At 41.5% G+C, this 17,158-nt stretch overlaps 1 long non-coding RNA gene and 1 pseudogene across 3 annotated transcripts; one reads left to right on the top strand and one right to left on the bottom strand.

Annotated features, from left to right (window-relative positions):
* The first annotated feature begins 3,284 nt into the window (after positions 1-3,284).
* LOC140593622 (kelch-like protein 10) lies at positions 3,285-13,062 on the top strand (annotated as a pseudogene).
* Positions 9,906-15,886, bottom strand: LOC111847495 (uncharacterized). 3 transcript variants are annotated; one of them, XR_011994039.1, is made up of 7 exons: positions 15,775-15,886; positions 14,777-14,864; positions 14,436-14,575; positions 13,522-14,176; positions 13,268-13,410; positions 13,077-13,194; positions 9,906-12,726 (listed from the first exon to the last, which is right to left on the bottom strand). It is a non-coding gene; the product is annotated as an uncharacterized lncRNA (long non-coding RNA). The 3 variants fall into 3 exon arrangements; XR_011994038.1 differs by lacking the exon at positions 15,775-15,886 and adding an exon at positions 15,016-15,732; XR_011994040.1 differs by lacking the exons at positions 14,777-14,864; positions 15,775-15,886 and adding an exon at positions 15,016-15,042.
* Between the last annotated feature and the right edge of the window lie 1,272 nt (positions 15,887-17,158).

The raw sequence follows: 17,158 nt of genomic DNA, 5'->3' as shown, positions 1-17,158 counted from the left end.
TAAGCAATCGAATCTGGCTGCGTTCGATTTGGGCTTATGTCTGTCTGCAGCTGACGTGACAAGAGCATCTGGCTGCGGCTGCAGGGATGCAGTGTAAACTGACTGCAGCCAAGTCGGACAGCTTCTACTCCTCATAGTGTGCGAGACCTGACTGCAATGGCCGCACTATCAGAAGGGTGTAGATAAATCTATACAAATATCACCTGCATGCACATTACTTCTTTTCCAATAACCAACTCCTGATCCTATTGTATATAGTGGCCCTGTGTGAAAAGATTAAATACATGTGTTTCAAGGAATCAAAGTTTTTATTGTCGTGTACTGACAACATTTCAAACTGGATTTAAGGAAGCACTTCTTTACACAGCGTGTAGTCAGAGTATGGAATAGTCTTCCTGATAACGTAGTGCAAGCTGAATCCTTGGGTTCCTTTAAATCAGAGCTAGATAAGATTTTAACAACTCTGAGCTATTAGTTAAGTTCTCCCCAAGCGAGCTTGATGGGCCGAATGGCCCCCTCTCATTTGTATAGTTCTTATGTAAGATGCAATTCTTACTTGAATGCCTTCTTCACAGACTGGACGATTAAACAATGCAGCGCAACATTACAGTAACTAACAATAAATAAACCACTAACTTACGTGTACTTTTAGAGCATTTATGTCATTTATTTAACCAGGTAAAATAACTGAAAAACAGTTATTACTGCTTTACGTGATATTTGGGAGAAATAGCAGATAACGCCTCAGAACTGCCTGTCCAAGCACTGCTGTTTTTCCAGCCTTCCTTTACCTGTCAGTCAGGTGTGAAGCCTCTGACCAATCAGAATCAGTAATTATTAAATTAACTACCTGGGAGGACTGAAAACAAGGCCGGGATTTGGAATCGAGGTCCAGATTTGAAGAACCTTGATCTAAACCCTTCCGGCAGTGCTGCCATTGCAGTCAGATCTCGCAAACTACGAGGAGTAGAAGTTGTCCGACTTGGCTGCAGTCAGTTTGTACTCCACCCCTGCAGCCGCCGGCAGATCTCGCTCCACGTCACGTCAGCTGCCACTGTTGCCAACTCCTCAGCAAGGAAAGTAGCTGTTGACTGTCCCAAAAGTCGCTAGAAGTCGCTAAATGATGCCATCACCTCATTTGCATAATGTGCATGTAATTGTAATGGACACTGTAGCAGAGAGGAATAATGTCGTGGGAGATACAAAAAGTGGTTAAAAACCACCATAAATTTGTTTAGAACTACAAATAAACTTATTATTATTATTTTTATTAATGCTGTACTATATACAAACATAAGTACATGTTAGGATATAGTTCCCTGTGACAATATAAAAGGTAGAAGAGAACTAAAACAACAACTATGTTTATTTAATTATTGAGGTTTGTCCAGAATATCTTACTGTATCTACAATCCCAAAATAAATTAATCAGGATTACATCCAAAAGAACAGGACGCATTCATATCTCTTTTAAATTTGGCAATCTTAAAATTCACTGGATAACAACGGTGAAGAATCTTCAAAGTTACCTCCCACCCCTTATTCGTAATAATGAAAGTCCTAGGTAACATCCCAGTAGATTCCCAATCTGTGTCATCGAACAGATTATTCCAGTAAAATACTGCAGCTGGCTTAGAAACAATATTCCTCTGAATTATATGTCTAATGTGTTTGTTGGTCGCTTAGAACATAAGAACATAAGAAATTTACAAACGAGAGGGGGCCATTCGGCCCATCAAGCTCGTTTGGGGAGAACTTAACTAATAGCTCAGAGTTGTTAAAATCTTATCTAGCTCTGATTTAAAGGACCCCAGGGTTTTAGCTACCGCTACACTAGCAGGAAGACTATTCCATACTCTAACTACACGCTGTGTAAAGAAGTGCTTCCTCAAATTTGTTTTAAAATGTTCTCCCAAAATGTTCTTCTGAGCTTCTTTGCTCAGAAGAGGACACATGTTGCCTATAAACAAATCCTCAGGAACTAGATGAGTAAAATAAAACCATTACCAATCCATATTTCAATATGAAGTGTTTTGCGTTTATAAGTTATTTCTTGATTACACTTGGCGGAGTTACTTATTTTTGACAGCCAGGGCAGGATCAGCCAGGGTTTCGCGCATGCGCGATTCATTTGCAGTCTGGACGCAGAGGGATAAACGTATCCCTCGTCTCCATCAGTTTGACAACACAGGCGCTGCAAATACGGAAACGTGCTGCAAACACAAAAAACGTGCTGCAAACACAAAAAACGCGGTGCAAACACAAAAAACGTGCTGCAAACACAAAAAACGCGGTGCAAACACTAAAAACGCGGTGCAAACACAAAAAACGTGCCGCAAGCACAAAAAAAGCGCTGCAAATAGCAGGCACCACAACGGAAATGTTTCAGGGGGACCTCAAAAAGTGACGAACCCATCTGGGAGCTGATTATTTGCTCATATTACCTCTGGGCACAGCCTGGCATGACACCTGGTCCTCACCTGCAGGTTTAGGGGCATTCTTCACGACAAAACTAACATTTCGCCTACATGAGCTACAAAATTTGTGCAAAGTTGGCCGCTGAAAGCCACAGAACGGACAATACATTTTGATCTGAAAAAACAAAAAATAACAATGTTACCGATTTTAGCATGCTTTATTTGTATTCCGTTGTTCATTATTATTAAGGGGTCTGAATAAATTGTAAAATATATTTTTTTCCATCAATATATAATGAATTTTGACCTGATTTTAACCATTAATGAAGCACTGCAGAATTTTGTCATTTATTTGCATATATTTATTTAGATATTTATTGGCAATTAAATTAATAACGTTCCACAGTTAAGTGTGTGATTCGTCAGATTAGTCTAATAATATCCAAAAGACCAATGAATCATATGATCAGGTTGTTAAAAAAAAAAAACACCTTTTAGTTCACGCACAACACCTCTGCTCTGACCAAAAGCCACTGAACAAATAATCAGCTCCCAGATGGGTTCGTCACTTTTTGAGGTCCCCCTGAAACATTTCCGTTGTGGTGCCTGCTATTTGCAGCGCTTTTTTTGTGCTTGCAGCACGTTTTTTGTGTTTGCACCGCGTTTTTAGTGTTTGCACCGCGTTTTTTGTGTTTGCAGTACGTTTTTTGTGTTTGCACCGCGTTTTTTGTGTTTGCAGCACGTTTTTTGTGTTTGCAGCACGTTTCCGTATTTGCAGCGCCTGTGTTGTCAAACTGATGGAGACGTTTTCTTAATTTGTTGTGTTTTTTTATGTTTGCGTATGTTTTCTTGAAGTTGCAGCGTGTTGAGCTCTCTCGGCCACCGTACCTAAGCCCAAGTCGAACACACCTAACGAGAGGACCCTGGCTGCAGCCTGTGGGAAGGGGCGGGGCGACATGTCACGCAATTACCATATAAGGACAATTTTTCATACACTCCGATTCTGCTGGTGGCGATAGTTGAAATAACGTCCTTAGGCAGAATAAGAATACCTTGCGCATAACAATGGACAACCTGTCAGAGGTACGCAGAAATTTGCTACGCAATGCCAAATGCGAGTTTAAAATGCTTGTTTTTTTTACCTAGATTAAACAAATAAATGTGTGGTACTGGAATAAAGAAATGCATCTTAAGGAACTGTAAGAAAAACCAGCTTTGTTTTTAACTTAATTAGCAGACAACCACATAAAGAACAATTCCGAAGTAACGTCTGCTGTATTGGCTGATTGTGCTTCGGTGAAAAGTACATCACCACAGTATGTGCACGGAACTTTACCTAACGTTCCATCTGGACGCTTTTTAAAACCAAATTTGAATCTATGTTTATCTATATATTGATCTATATTTTTCAACCATGTTATCATACATGCAGTATGACAGCACTGCCCCTCCCTTTCTTACAGACACGTATCCATCAAAATAATATAAAATAACATTTACCAACATCATATACCCTTATTGTTATTTCAGATAGGTGAAGTTAGGGCACTGTGTAAACAATGTGACCTTCACAGCAGAGGGTCGAAGATGGACCTTGTGCTGCGCCGTCGGGACAAGTTGGCCAGTCGGGCAACTTATGGCAGAGTCTTCAGTCAAGTTTGGGGAGCTTCTGGTAAGAGATTCATTTTTTTCCCTGCTACTCTTCCAAAACCTTTTTGATCATTTGTATATACAGTATACAGTAACCTGTTTAGCTTTACTTTAAAATGGTAGATTTTAAATACGCATGTTATTCTTGTAATTATTAGCATCGTGGCCGTATCGAGAGCACTGATGTTCAGACAATGCTACTTTATTTTTTCGGCTGTTATTCCAAGGAAAAATTAATTGTGCAACCATCATAACTCGCTAACGCGCACACGTGTCCCCTTATTCTATATAACCACTGTTACGTATACATACATACAGTGGTACCTCAGTACTCGAACTTAATCCGTTCAGAACTCCGGATCGAACACTAAAAAGTTCTGGTTCTGATCGAATTTTCCCCATAAGAAATAATGGAAAACCAAATAATTGGTTCCCAGCCCGAAAAAAAAATACACCTAAATATGTTTTTTTTTTTTTTTTTAGCATTTAAACACAAAATGAACCGGATCAAACAAGAAGAGCATATACTGTACTAAATACATCTAAGCACATATATCAAAACAGTAATTTGTAATGTAAGAAAATAAATGTATCCAAACAATGTGTCCTGCCCCTATCGTCCACACGCCCCCTCGTTAACCCCTTGTGGAATCCCCGTGTGATCAGCTGTTTCTGGTTGTTGTCATTAGTCCTCTGCGTTTCAGTTTGTTGTCCGGTCATTGTATTGTCCGTCTGCGTTTTGCCTGCCTTACCTGTAATTAAACCCCGTATTCCCCGATACCCTGACGTCTGCGCTTTTGTTTCCGTTCTGTCCCTGCTCAGCACAACAATATAATAATTAAATGTATTAATGGTTTATTATTACAGTTTTTTACAATCGCTATGACAGTTTTTTCAAAACATTTAACAAGTTTCCTAAACTCTTAACACGGTTAGCACAACATCCGTCTTTGTAGGCTATACAATTAACACATTTCTTGTTGCTTTGATACAAAATGCGTACAGTTAACACCAATTTAAAATGCTTGAACTTCTTTTACACACAAGCTCAACCAAGACCAAAACAATGTAATTTTACAGTCAAATTTACAAATGCTTTAACACTGTATGTCAGAACAGATAACATCATGTTCTAAACATAACTTATATAGGCTAAAGTCAAAGTGAACAGCTGTTCATATTGTGAATTGAAACACAAATATATTCCCTGTATTTTATTCCATTGCCAATGAGAACTATACAAAGTTCCTTTTGAAAGGAACAGTGAGCACTTCAAAGAACTCCGTCACCAATATGTCCAGGTAAGGTTATGCAATACAGTCATTACTGTACTATACACAGTGTGTTTTGCAGTAAACTACTCTATAAATCTGGAGTGCATTAGTACATACAGTAGATATACAGTACAGCACAGCATTTACATACACTGTGTGTAATTACTTTGAGAGTCATGGAGTTGGAGGCCAATCAAGTCCCACATGAAATTATCTATGTTGACGAGGCTGGCTTCAACTTGGCGAAAAGGCGTCGCCGTGGGAGAAACATAATAGGCCAAAGGGCCACAGTTACCGTGCCGGGCCAGAGAAGAGCCAACATCACCATGTGCGCCGCAATCTCCAACAACGGTGTACTCCTGCATGAATGTCAGATTGGCCCCTACAACACCGACCGCCTTCTCCTGTTTTTAGAAGACCTGCACGAAAGACTGGTGCCAGAGGTAGAAAGGGGACAGGTGGGAGACCACTTGCCAATATACTGTATGTTATCACATGGGACAATGTGGCATTCCACCATTCCCGTGCAGTCACAGCCTGGTTTGACGCTCATCCAAGGATGATGTCCCATTTCCTTACCCCTTACTCCCCTTTCCTCAACCACATTGACGAGTTTTTCTCAGCCTGGAGATGGAAGGTTTTTGACCATCGTTCACATGACCAAATGTCCCTCCTGGATGCAATGGATGCTGCATGCCAAGACATCACAGCTGAACACTGCCAGGGGTGGATAAGGCATGCCAAAAGATTCTTCCCACGATGCCTTGCCAGAGAAGATATCAGGTGTGATGTGGATGAGAACATGTGGCCAAATGCAGAAGACCGGGCAGAATAGAAGATTACTTTTTTTTTTTTTTTATTATAATTACGGTGCTTTTTCTGTTTGTATATCTTGCAGTAATGTCCTTTTGCAAATAAAGTCTGTACTGCAGCAGTTCTGTCTGTATTTTTTTTTTTACATAAACTGTACATTTTATAAAGCTACTCTGAGATGGTCATTCACTTTTTTGTATTGAATTTCTGCAGCAAAAGAAACAAAATGCATGCATTTACTAAACCCAACAAAACAAAAATGTAGAAAGGCTTCAAATATAAGGGCAGACCTGACACATAAAATAATGCAGTTTCTGTAATTTCAGCTGATGATAGTGTTTTTTTGTCAGTGTGTTATGATTGACTAAATGTTCCTGTTGGAAGAGAACATGTGTTACTGTTTTGAATAATTATTTGATTTTAAAACATGTTTGCAGTGTTTTGCTAGACATAGTGTACTGTGGTAGTTTATTATTGTATTTTGAAAATTAGTTTTGGGGTTTAGTTTACAATGTGTGATTTTGAGCATGAAATTAACCGTTTTGCCAATTGTGTGTTTTAGGTGTGATGGTGCGTTAAGAGTTTAGGAAACTTGTTAAATGTTTTGAAAAAACTGTCATATCGATTGTACAAAACTGTAATATTAGGGTTAGGCTTATTATATAATAATAATTACTGTTACTGTCTATCATTGTCTAAATGTATTTTCTGAAGCTTCATCCTTTGTTTCCGCTGAGAGACGTGCTGCGTGACTCATTTCCCTGCGCATACAAGGTAACTTAGGTCCACGTTCACGGTTTGACTTTTGAGATTCAGATCGAGTTCTAGGTAATTTTTTTTCGAACTGGTTGGGTCGACTTTTAAGAATTTCGAGTTCTAATGAGTTTGAGAACCGAGGTACCACTGTATATGTATTCACCTATCGTGCCTCTGCTATATCGCAGATTTTTCCCAGACGCAATCTCTGCGATGTGTGTGTGTGTGTATTATATTATATATATTATATATTATATATTACATATTATTATTATTATTATTATTATTATTATTATTATTATTATTATCTCACTCAGATCCTTAGCCCTACATCCACATATCATATGTGTTTAAGGCATGTGGGAGGGGTATTTTAACACTGGTCGATTTTCTTTTGAGGGTCCCTGGTTCAAAAGACTTGGAAAACCCTTTATTGAACTTTGTCTGCCTAACTTGTATTTGTTAAATGAGTCACATTTGGATTGTTTTTCAGGGCTCTGTTCGCCAGTGAATGGAATGATCCAGGAAAGTGCGAATACCAATTCCCAGGCATTTCCCCGGACACGTTAAGGCAGATTATCGAGTACGCCTACACGTACTCTGTGCACATCACAGTAGACAATGTGGAGAACCTCCTGGCAGCTGCTGATCAGCTGAACATCTTGGGCATCGTGCAGCGTTGCAGCGGCTTCCTGCATGACCAGCTCTGCACTGAGAACTGCATTGGCCTATTGAAAATCGCAGATGTCTACTCCCTCAGTGGAGCTGCACAAGTCTGCCTTCGACATGATCCTGAGGAACTTCAAGGAGGTCGCCATCACCTCAGAGGAGTTCCTGGATCTCACTTTACATGAGCTCTCTGAAATAATTGAAAAGGATGAGCTCAATGTAAGAGAGGAGGACGTGGTCTTTGAGGCTATCCTCCGCTGGATCATGCATGAGCCTGCCAACCGAAAGGCCCACATTTCAGTGCTATTGCCCAAGGTGAATATAATTATACAACATTCTCACCAACATGTGGCATAACAACAGAACACTAATTCAGTGAAGTCCTTATTACTGTACCTAGAGAGTAAACCTCCATTTCCATGTCCCATAAGTCTACAACCTGGGCTTCTAAGTCATTAAACCAGCAGTAGAGTCTAACAAACAAATAAATGGAAAACAACACAGTCAAAGGTCTTACATAAAATGACACATCTGAGTCTTTCAAAGTAAATGGCTTCAGCTAAAGCATTATGAAAATGAGAGATTAAAATTTGGAAATGCTGTTACATCCATTATCTCAATAGTTGCTCTATTCTAGAGATACACAAAAAAGCAACAAGAAACTCATGGGAATTCTCTTGTTCTGCTTTCCTGTGTAGGTGCGGATGGCTCGCATGGATGTGGAATACTTTATGAAGACCATCAAGGACAATGACATAGTGAAGGCCGATGTGGCATGCAGGCCCATTATCAAGGAAGTTTTGAAGGCCATCTATGAACTTGATGATAGAAGTGACTTCGAAAACCCGATGATCCGCCCACGCCTGCCCTCTGACGTCTTGCTGGTTATTGGTGACTGGGATATCCTCCCAACCAGTTGTATTGATGCATACGACAGCCGTGCCGACCGCTGGGTGGATGTGACCGAGGAGGAGGAGAACCCCATGAGCTTCCATGGCACCGTATATCTAAACGAATATGTGTACTGCATCGGGGGTTATGACGGCATACACGCCGTCAATACCGTACACAGGTTCGACCCCATCACACGGGCGTGGCAGCAGGTGGCCCCGATGCACTCCTGCCGCTGCTACCCTAGTGTGGCCGTGGTCGATGACCACATCTACGCCATGGGCGGCCGTGATGGCTCTATGCGCCTCAACTCAGCTGAGTGCTATGACCCAGCAGCAAATGAATGGACACTTATCCAGCCCATGCAGGAGCGGGGAAACATTGCCAGTGCCACCACCCTGAATGGCAAGGTAGGTTAATGGGAGGGCATCTGACTGTGTTTACCCTCATTTTCCCCTTGAAATTGAATATTTTACAGATTCAGCAGATTATTCTCTTCAAATTGCTGTTTTTAATCCTTAATAACTAAGTTCAGTAACCTAATGTGTTTAGATGAAACATAAATGACCTCGCATTACGATGTGGCGTGCAGGCCCATTATCAAGGAAGTTTTGAAGGCCATCTATGAACTTGATGATAGAAGTGTATATTCTGACTTCGAAAACCCGATGATCCGCCCACGCCTGCCCTCTGACGTCTTGCTGGTTATTGGTGACTGGGATATCCTCCTAACCAGTTGTATTGATGCATACGACAGCCGTGCCGACCGCTGGGTGGATGTGACCGAGGAGGAGGAGAACCCCTCGAGCTTCCATGGCACCGTATATTTAAATGGATATGTGTACTGCATCGGGGGGTTTGACGGCCTAAACTGCGTCAATACCGTGCGCAGGTTTGACCCCATCTCACGGACGTGGCAGGAAGTGGCCCCGATGTACTCCTGCCGCTGTAACGCTAGTGTGGCCGTACTTGATGGCTACATCTACATCATGGGTGGCCATGACGAGGTTATGCGCCTTAACACAGCCGAGCGCTACGACCCAGCAGCAAATGAATGGACACTTATCCAGCCCATGCAGGAGCGGAGAAACATTGCCAGTGCCACCACCCTGAATGGCAAGGTAGGTTAATGTGAGGGTATCTGACTGTGTTTACCCTCATTTTCAGCAGCTCTTATTCTCTTCAAATTCCTGATTTTAATCCTTAATAACTAAGTTCAGTAACCTAATGTGTTTGGATGAAACATAAATGACCTCGCATTACTGATCAGCATTAGTGACACATTGGTGTTGGGGAGCAGGAGGAAAGCGCCGTAGCTTTGACCCCCTCTCACCGTTACCTATGTGGAGAAAGCGTACTGGCTTCTCACTCCACACTTTGCACTTTTAGGACTCAGGAATAATAATAATAATAATGAGACAGCACACTTCTAATCTTTTTACTTGCGCAAGGGTGCCCACTCACTTAGATGCCACAGACAATATCTGCACCTCAGTTCAGTGTCACACCGGGCAGTCCCTTGGCTTCTTTATTTATACAGGAGGGGAGTGGTTACAATGGGGAGTATCCTAAAGCTATAATGCTGCTTGTGCTTCTTGTGAAGGGGTTAAAACACAGGACCTTGCATTCCTCAGAGTGGGCCCCCTCGATGTATCGACAGAGTCTATTTCCACTCCCAGGGTGATTGTTCCTTTTTCACAATCTTACACAGTTACAGAAGATGTCCTGTTCTAACAGGTCTCTACGTCAAGGTTGATAAACTATTTGCCTACATTCACACAATTAATATGATAAGAAATATACATTTTCATTCTAACAATTGGGTAGCACTGTGATCTCTGGCTCTGTGTTTGTGCAGTTCAACCCACAGCCCAAGACATGTGAGATAGATGAACTGGTGTTCCGACACCAGGTTTCCCCAATTCTGGTCCTGGTGGGCCAGAATCCAAAACAATTAGCAGATTTCCCTGTTCAAACACACCTACTAAACCTGGTATCTAACTGATTAAGGTGTGCCTGAGAATGGAAATCTGCAAGCTGCGTTGGACTCTGGCGCTTCAGGACCAGAACTGGGGAACCCTGTCCTACACTATCCATAGCACATACTTTTATGTTTGAGTCACGATGAACTTGATCTGTAAATCCCCTACCTCCTGCCTTGTGCTTTCGGGCACAAGCTCCAGGTTCATCACAACCCAGTTCTGAATAAACTTTTATGGAAGATGTGATGGGTTCAATATGCTTTAGCAAAATGTGCATTTATTCTTTCTAGATCTCCATGCCCAATCATAAACTGCATACGTTTTCGTTTAAACTGGTTTTCCTAGATATATGTCTGTGGGGGCTTCACTGGAGCAGAGCCTCTTTCTACTGTGGAGTGCTATGACCCACACACTGGGGAATGGGCCACAATCGCCCCAATGAGCTCTCCCCGATATGGCCATGGAGTCGCTGCATATAAAGGGAAAATCTATGCGGTGAGTGACTCCTTTCTTTTACCTTGAACCAAAGGTGCCAAGTCTCATGTTTTTCTCATAAGACTCACGTTGTTTTTTTGTCTTTGCTACTGTGTCATGGATTGTGGTGCGCATAAACCAAAAAAAAGGTTCAGTACCAGAAATAACCTGCTGCGAAGGCTTATCTGAATACACATAAAAAATATATGCCATCCACTTTAGCCTTCCTTCAGTCATTTCTGGGTTATAAACTGCATGGCGGGGGGGAGGTGGTTTCTGCTACAGTACAAGGTTGCATAATAAAGCTTAGATTTCTGATTAGTTATATTCTGTAGTCACAGGCATAATTGGTCAGGTCGTTGTTTTTCAGTGTCTATTTAACTGCAAGTGTTTTTTTATAGTAAGTATAATAATAGCAAAATATGTAAGCATCTTTTTTGATGGCACAAAGTTTTCACTGAATTGTACAGGTTTTCCACTGCCCAAATCCCTCTTTTCACTGCAGTTAAGTCGACGTGTGTATAACACAATTGAATTATAAGCTTGTGTCATATATAGACAATGGGAGGTTCTAAGGCACCTGCTTTCTAAGCAGTAAAATTCCTTAAGAGTTCATGACTTTGGGAAAGTTGATATTTGCCCATCCCTCTGGTATCTGAATGATCATTTACCTTTGATGTCTAACAGGTGGGAGGTACCGACAGGTCTCAGTACCTGCGTAGTGTGGAGGCATATGACCCAACCACGAACAGCTGGCATACTGTGGCCCCCATGTCCACGATACGAAGATACTTTGGCATCGCAGTAGTGGATGACCAGCTGTTCGTGTTGGGTGGGTATGATGGGCTTGGAGTCAATAAGAAGGTGGAGTGTTATGATGCGGAGACAGGGAGCTGGTATCGTGCACAGGACATGATCGCAGCCAACGACACCTTCAGCTGCTGCGTAGTGCCTGCGCTCCCCCGCATCGTACAGTACGCTTCACCGCGTTAGTCTCCGATGGCCACCCAGGAGAGAAACCCATTTGCCTGCCCAGTATGTAACCTCATTTACCCCCCCACCCCCCATTTTCTAAAATTAATACTGTTCACAGAAAGTCTTGCAATACTTGCTTACATACAGTGGAAACATCAAGCATGTTCAGTCTAACACCAACATGGGGGCCCATGCATGTGTAACAGTGTCTCTATGGCTATTTTTGGTTCCCTGTGCTGCTGTTGTCCTGGGCTCCCAGAACATGCTGTTTTACCTTTTCCATGTAATCTGCCCATAGCTATAAGCACACACTGATGGATGCTGTCTGTCACACAACCACCGTCTTTCCTCTCACCTATACAGTACCATAAAGATATACATGTGTCGGCACTTTGTGTTGTAGCTGCCAAAACAATCCTCTAATACACACACATTGTGTACATGTGCTGTCACACTGCTGACTTTGTACAGCGGTGCTTTCTGCTTTTTAACAAAGTGCCTTCAGTCACACACACTCACAATCTGTCACTCAGACATCAGGACAGTCGATCTGTTAGCTGTTATTTTTCCTGCACAGCAGTACATTGTTGGACTAATGCCTCATTCACGCATAAATGATTCTGTTCTCACTCTCTCTCTATCTCTCACTGATTCCATTCCTTTCAGGGTTCCCTGTTCTCCTCTTCCTTTGCCTTGTAGGTGGCAACTTTCCAGAGGATGGAGCTTCTCCCAGCGGCTGCGTGTTGATGTCACCTCGTACGTCAGCAGAACAGACATGCAGGAACATGGCCCAGCACATCCTTCCAGCCCACCGAGATCATGATCCTGGACAATGGAGCAGTGTGTACAGCTCCTTATTACTTAGTACTATTACATTAAAACAAATACATTAAAGTATACATTTAAATGATCTGAATATTTCTTTAACTCAAATCTAAAAGGTTAAATCTGAACACCATGAACATTAATTCACAACATATGCTGTATGAATATAACTCAGTGCCCCACTACATTAGCCAAGTAGATTTAAGCATAAATAACTGTTCGCTGGGCTTGCAAACTTTCAGCCATGTCCCATCTTTTCTCTCACCAATACAGTACCATAAATATATACATGTGTCAGCACTTTGTGTTAACATAATAAAGTGGCATGTAAAAACACTTTCTAATCTTACCATTCCATCAACGTCCTCTTGTAGTGCCAAGGTGCAGCGATCATACCGTGTGAGGACCTTGTTGCTGACGTGCACGATGTTCACCAGGATTCCTGGTTTTGTCTAAAACTTGTGAAAGCTATAAACAAAAATATCAAATAAGTAGAAACCAACACAGTGTTTTTTTGACTCTGATTATTTAAATTATTTACCAAATCTCTTTGTGTGGGATGTAGATGTCGTCCCCAGCATGATTTGTTTGCTTCCACTGTTTGGAGATCTCGCAGGCCACTCTCCATTGGTGGCTCCTCAGTCGATTCCAGGTTTGATGCCTCATGTTGCTTATTCTTATGCTCTGTAAAGCAAACAAAAAACAAATATAAGCAATGTACCACTATGCATGTATATTACAACTGTATTAGCATGCAGAGGTTTCATAAACAGCACATCATGACCAGTTTATTACCTAAGACAATATGGCCGTGCAGGTCTATGTTTAATGCAGCATCTGGTTCAACAATTTTCTGATACCGCTCTTTGGAATTCCTCCCCACATTCACAGATGGTGCAAAATATTTCTTTGCAAAAAAACATGCACAGAAGGTGTAAGCATATTGAGGAAATAGTTGTTTTTCCTCATGCCAGAGAAGATTTGCTCCACACACTGCCTGTTTAAGCAACCCACTAATTATGGAACCAAGCTGATTCTTGGGAGGACATCCTTTTCGTCTTTGCTATTCTGCTGATGGAAAACATCACTCAAGCAATAGTGCTCAGAAGAGCCAGTTACAGGGTGACAGCCTTCGTCTTCGGGATCCTTTTTCTCTCCTTTTTCTCCCTTAACCATGGCAGCCTGACCTGCAGTCTTCCCTCTGCAGAAAGTTTGAGGTTCTCTGGTGTATGATAGACCAATCTTCCATCATTCTTGGGAAAGGTTGGATTCTCTGGGTAACGCCTGTTTACTTGACTAAAAAGTCCCCTTTGGTAATCATAGACTGTGACATTGGGAAAATACTTCCATGAGAGAAGCATATCCGCTAAATCTCTAGAACTCTCTACCCTGAGGTTGAACTTAACTGAATAAATGACTCTACATGGACAAGAGATCACAGCCCAGCCACCTGTAAAAGATCATGTGTCTCTAGCAAAAGTGAACAATACAATTAAATTCCAAAAGCTTTACATAATTATCACACTTAAGTTGCTATAAAAGGCAGTTATATAAAACATGTATGAATCAATGTTTTTTATTATTAATTTTTTTTTTTATCGGCAGTCTTTAAAGTAAAGCTAAACAGGTTACTGTATAATTTATAGATACAAATGATCAAAAAGGTTTTGGAAGAGTAGCAGTTGCAGGGAAAAAAATGAATCTCTTACCAGAAGCTCCCCAAACTTGACTGAAGACTGCCATAAGTTGCCCGACTGGCCAACTTGTCCCGACGGCGCAGCACAAGGTCCATCTTCGACCCTCTGCTGTGAAGGTCACATTGTTTACACAGTGCCCTAACTTCACCTATCTGAAATAACAATAAGGGTATATGTTATTTTATATTATTTTGATGTATACGTGTCTGTAAGAAAGGGAGGGACAGTGCTATCATACTGCATATATGATAACATGGTTGAAAAATATAGATCAATATATAGATAAACATAGATTCAAATTTGGTTTTAAAAAGCGTCCAGATGGAACGTTAGGTAAAGTTCCGTGCACATACCTGTACTGTGGTGATGTACTTTTCACCGAAGCACAATCAGCCAATACAGCAGACGTTACTTCGGAATTGTTCTTTATGTGGTTGTCTGCTAATTAAGTTAAAAACAAAGCTGGTTTTTCTTACAGTTCCTTAAGATGCATTTCTTTATTCCAGTACCACACATTTATTTGTTTAATCTAGGCAAAAAAAACAAGCATTTTAAACTCGCATTTGGCATTGCGTAGCAAATTTCTGCGTACCTCTGACAGGTTATCCATTGTTATTACACGGCTCTCTGGAATGCTTGATTCTGATTGGCCAGTTGAGACATTTGCAGGTTCGCTATTTTCAAATAATAACCGCTCCAAAGTAATAACGCATAGTCACGTGGTACCATATCGTTTCGCGGAAAGATAAAAATATTATTTTAAAACAAATATGCCAATAAAATGTTTCAAATTCATATTCATGTCCATGTCATTTTCCTTATGTGGCAAGTAGCCGTGTAATAAGCGGGATAATGTACAGGCAGCCGGTAGTTATCGCGAAATAAGCCACCGTATCACCCTTCAGTGTGATACAGATACCTCCGCTTCGCGTCGGGTCCTGATCACACTGTCGGGGCTTATTTCTGCGATAACTACCGGCTGCCTGTACATTATCCCTTACTTATGCGCAAGGTATTCTTATTCTGCCTAAGGACGTTATTTCAACTATCGCCACCAGCAGTATCGGAGTGTATGAAAAACTGTCCTTATACGGTAATTGCGTGACATGTCGCCCCGCCCCTTCCCACAGGCTGCAGCCAGGGTCCTCTCGTTAGGTGTGTTCGACTTGGGCTTAGGTCTGTCTGCAGCTGACAGTGTTGCCAAGTTAGCGATTTTGTCGCTATATCTAGCGAATTTTTAGACCATTCTAATGACTGGTTTTCAAAAAAGCGACTAGCGACTTTTTTTGGTGTTACTGTAGACTTTTGGAGACTCTGACGTGAAAGCACGTATAGTTCTTACTCTCCTCACCGAGCAGCGGGTGCTGCCATGGGTTCCTCTCACGTCCCAAAGCAGGCGGCCAGTCGTCGCGCAGCAGCCCCGCCCAGCTGCAGTCCGAGCAGGATACGTTTATCCCTCTGCGTCCAGACTGCAAATGAATCGCGCATGCGCGAAACCCTGGCTGATTCTGCCCTGGCTGTCAAAAATAAGTAACTCCGCCAGAGTAATCAAGAAATAACTTATAAACGCAAAACACTTTATATTGAAATATGGATTGGTAATGGTTTTATTTTACTCATCTAGTTCCTGAGGATTTGTTTATAGGCAACGTGTCCTCTTCTGAGCAAAGAAGCTCAGAAGAACATTTTGGGAGAACATTTTAAAACAAATTTGAGGAAGCACTTCTTTACACAGCGTGTAGTTAGAGTATGGAATAGTCTTCCTGCTAGTGTAGCGGAAGCTAAAACCCTGGGGTCCTTTAAATCAGAGCTAGATAAGATTTGAACAACTCTGAGCTATTAGTTAAGTTCTCCCCAAACGAGCTTGATGGGCCGAATGGCCCCCTCTCGTTTGTAAATTTCTTATGTTCTTATGTTCTAAGCGACCAACAAAAACATTAGACATATAATTCAGAGGAATATTGTTTCTAAGCCAGCTGCAGTATTTTACTGGAATAAACTGTTCGATGACACAGATTGGGAATCTACTGGGATGTTACCTAGGACTTTCATTATTACGAATAAGGGGTGGGAGGTAACTTTTAAGATCCTTCACCGTTGTTATCCAGTGAATTGTAAGATTGCCAAATTTAAAAGAGATATGAATGCGTCCTGTTCTTTTGGATGTAATCCTGATTCATTTATTTTGGGATTGTAGATACAGTAAGATATTCTGGACAAACCTCAATAATTAAATAAACATAGTTGTTGTTGTTTTAGTTCTCTTCTACCTTTTATATTGTCACAGGGAACTATATCCTAACATGTACTTATGTTTGTATATAGTACAGCATTAATAAAAATAATAATAATAATAAGTTTATTTGTAGTTCGAAACGCATTTATGGTGGTTTTTAACCACTTTTTGTATCTCCCACGACATTATTCCTCTCTGCTACAGTGTCCATTACAATTACCAGCACATTGCACATTATGCAAATGAGGTGATGGCATCATTTAGCGACTTCTAGCGACTTTTGGGACAGTCAACAGCTACTTTCCTTGCTGAGGAGTTGGCAACAGTGGCAGCTGACGTGACGTGGAGCGAGATCTGCCGGCGGCTGCAGGGGTGGAGTACAAACCGACTGCAGCCAAGTCGGACAACTTCTACTCCTCGTAGTTTGCGAGATCTGACTGCAATGGCAGCACTGCCGGAAGGGTTTCGATCAAGGTTCTTCAAATCTGGACCTCGATTC

The sequence above is a fragment of the Paramormyrops kingsleyae genome, chromosome 12, assembly GCF_048594095.1.
Source record: "Paramormyrops kingsleyae isolate MSU_618 chromosome 12, PKINGS_0.4, whole genome shotgun sequence".
Classification (NCBI taxonomy): Eukaryota; Metazoa; Chordata; class Actinopteri; order Osteoglossiformes; family Mormyridae; genus Paramormyrops; species Paramormyrops kingsleyae.
Note: the sequence above shows the minus strand (reverse complement) of the source record. Positions and strands in the feature narration are given on the sequence as shown.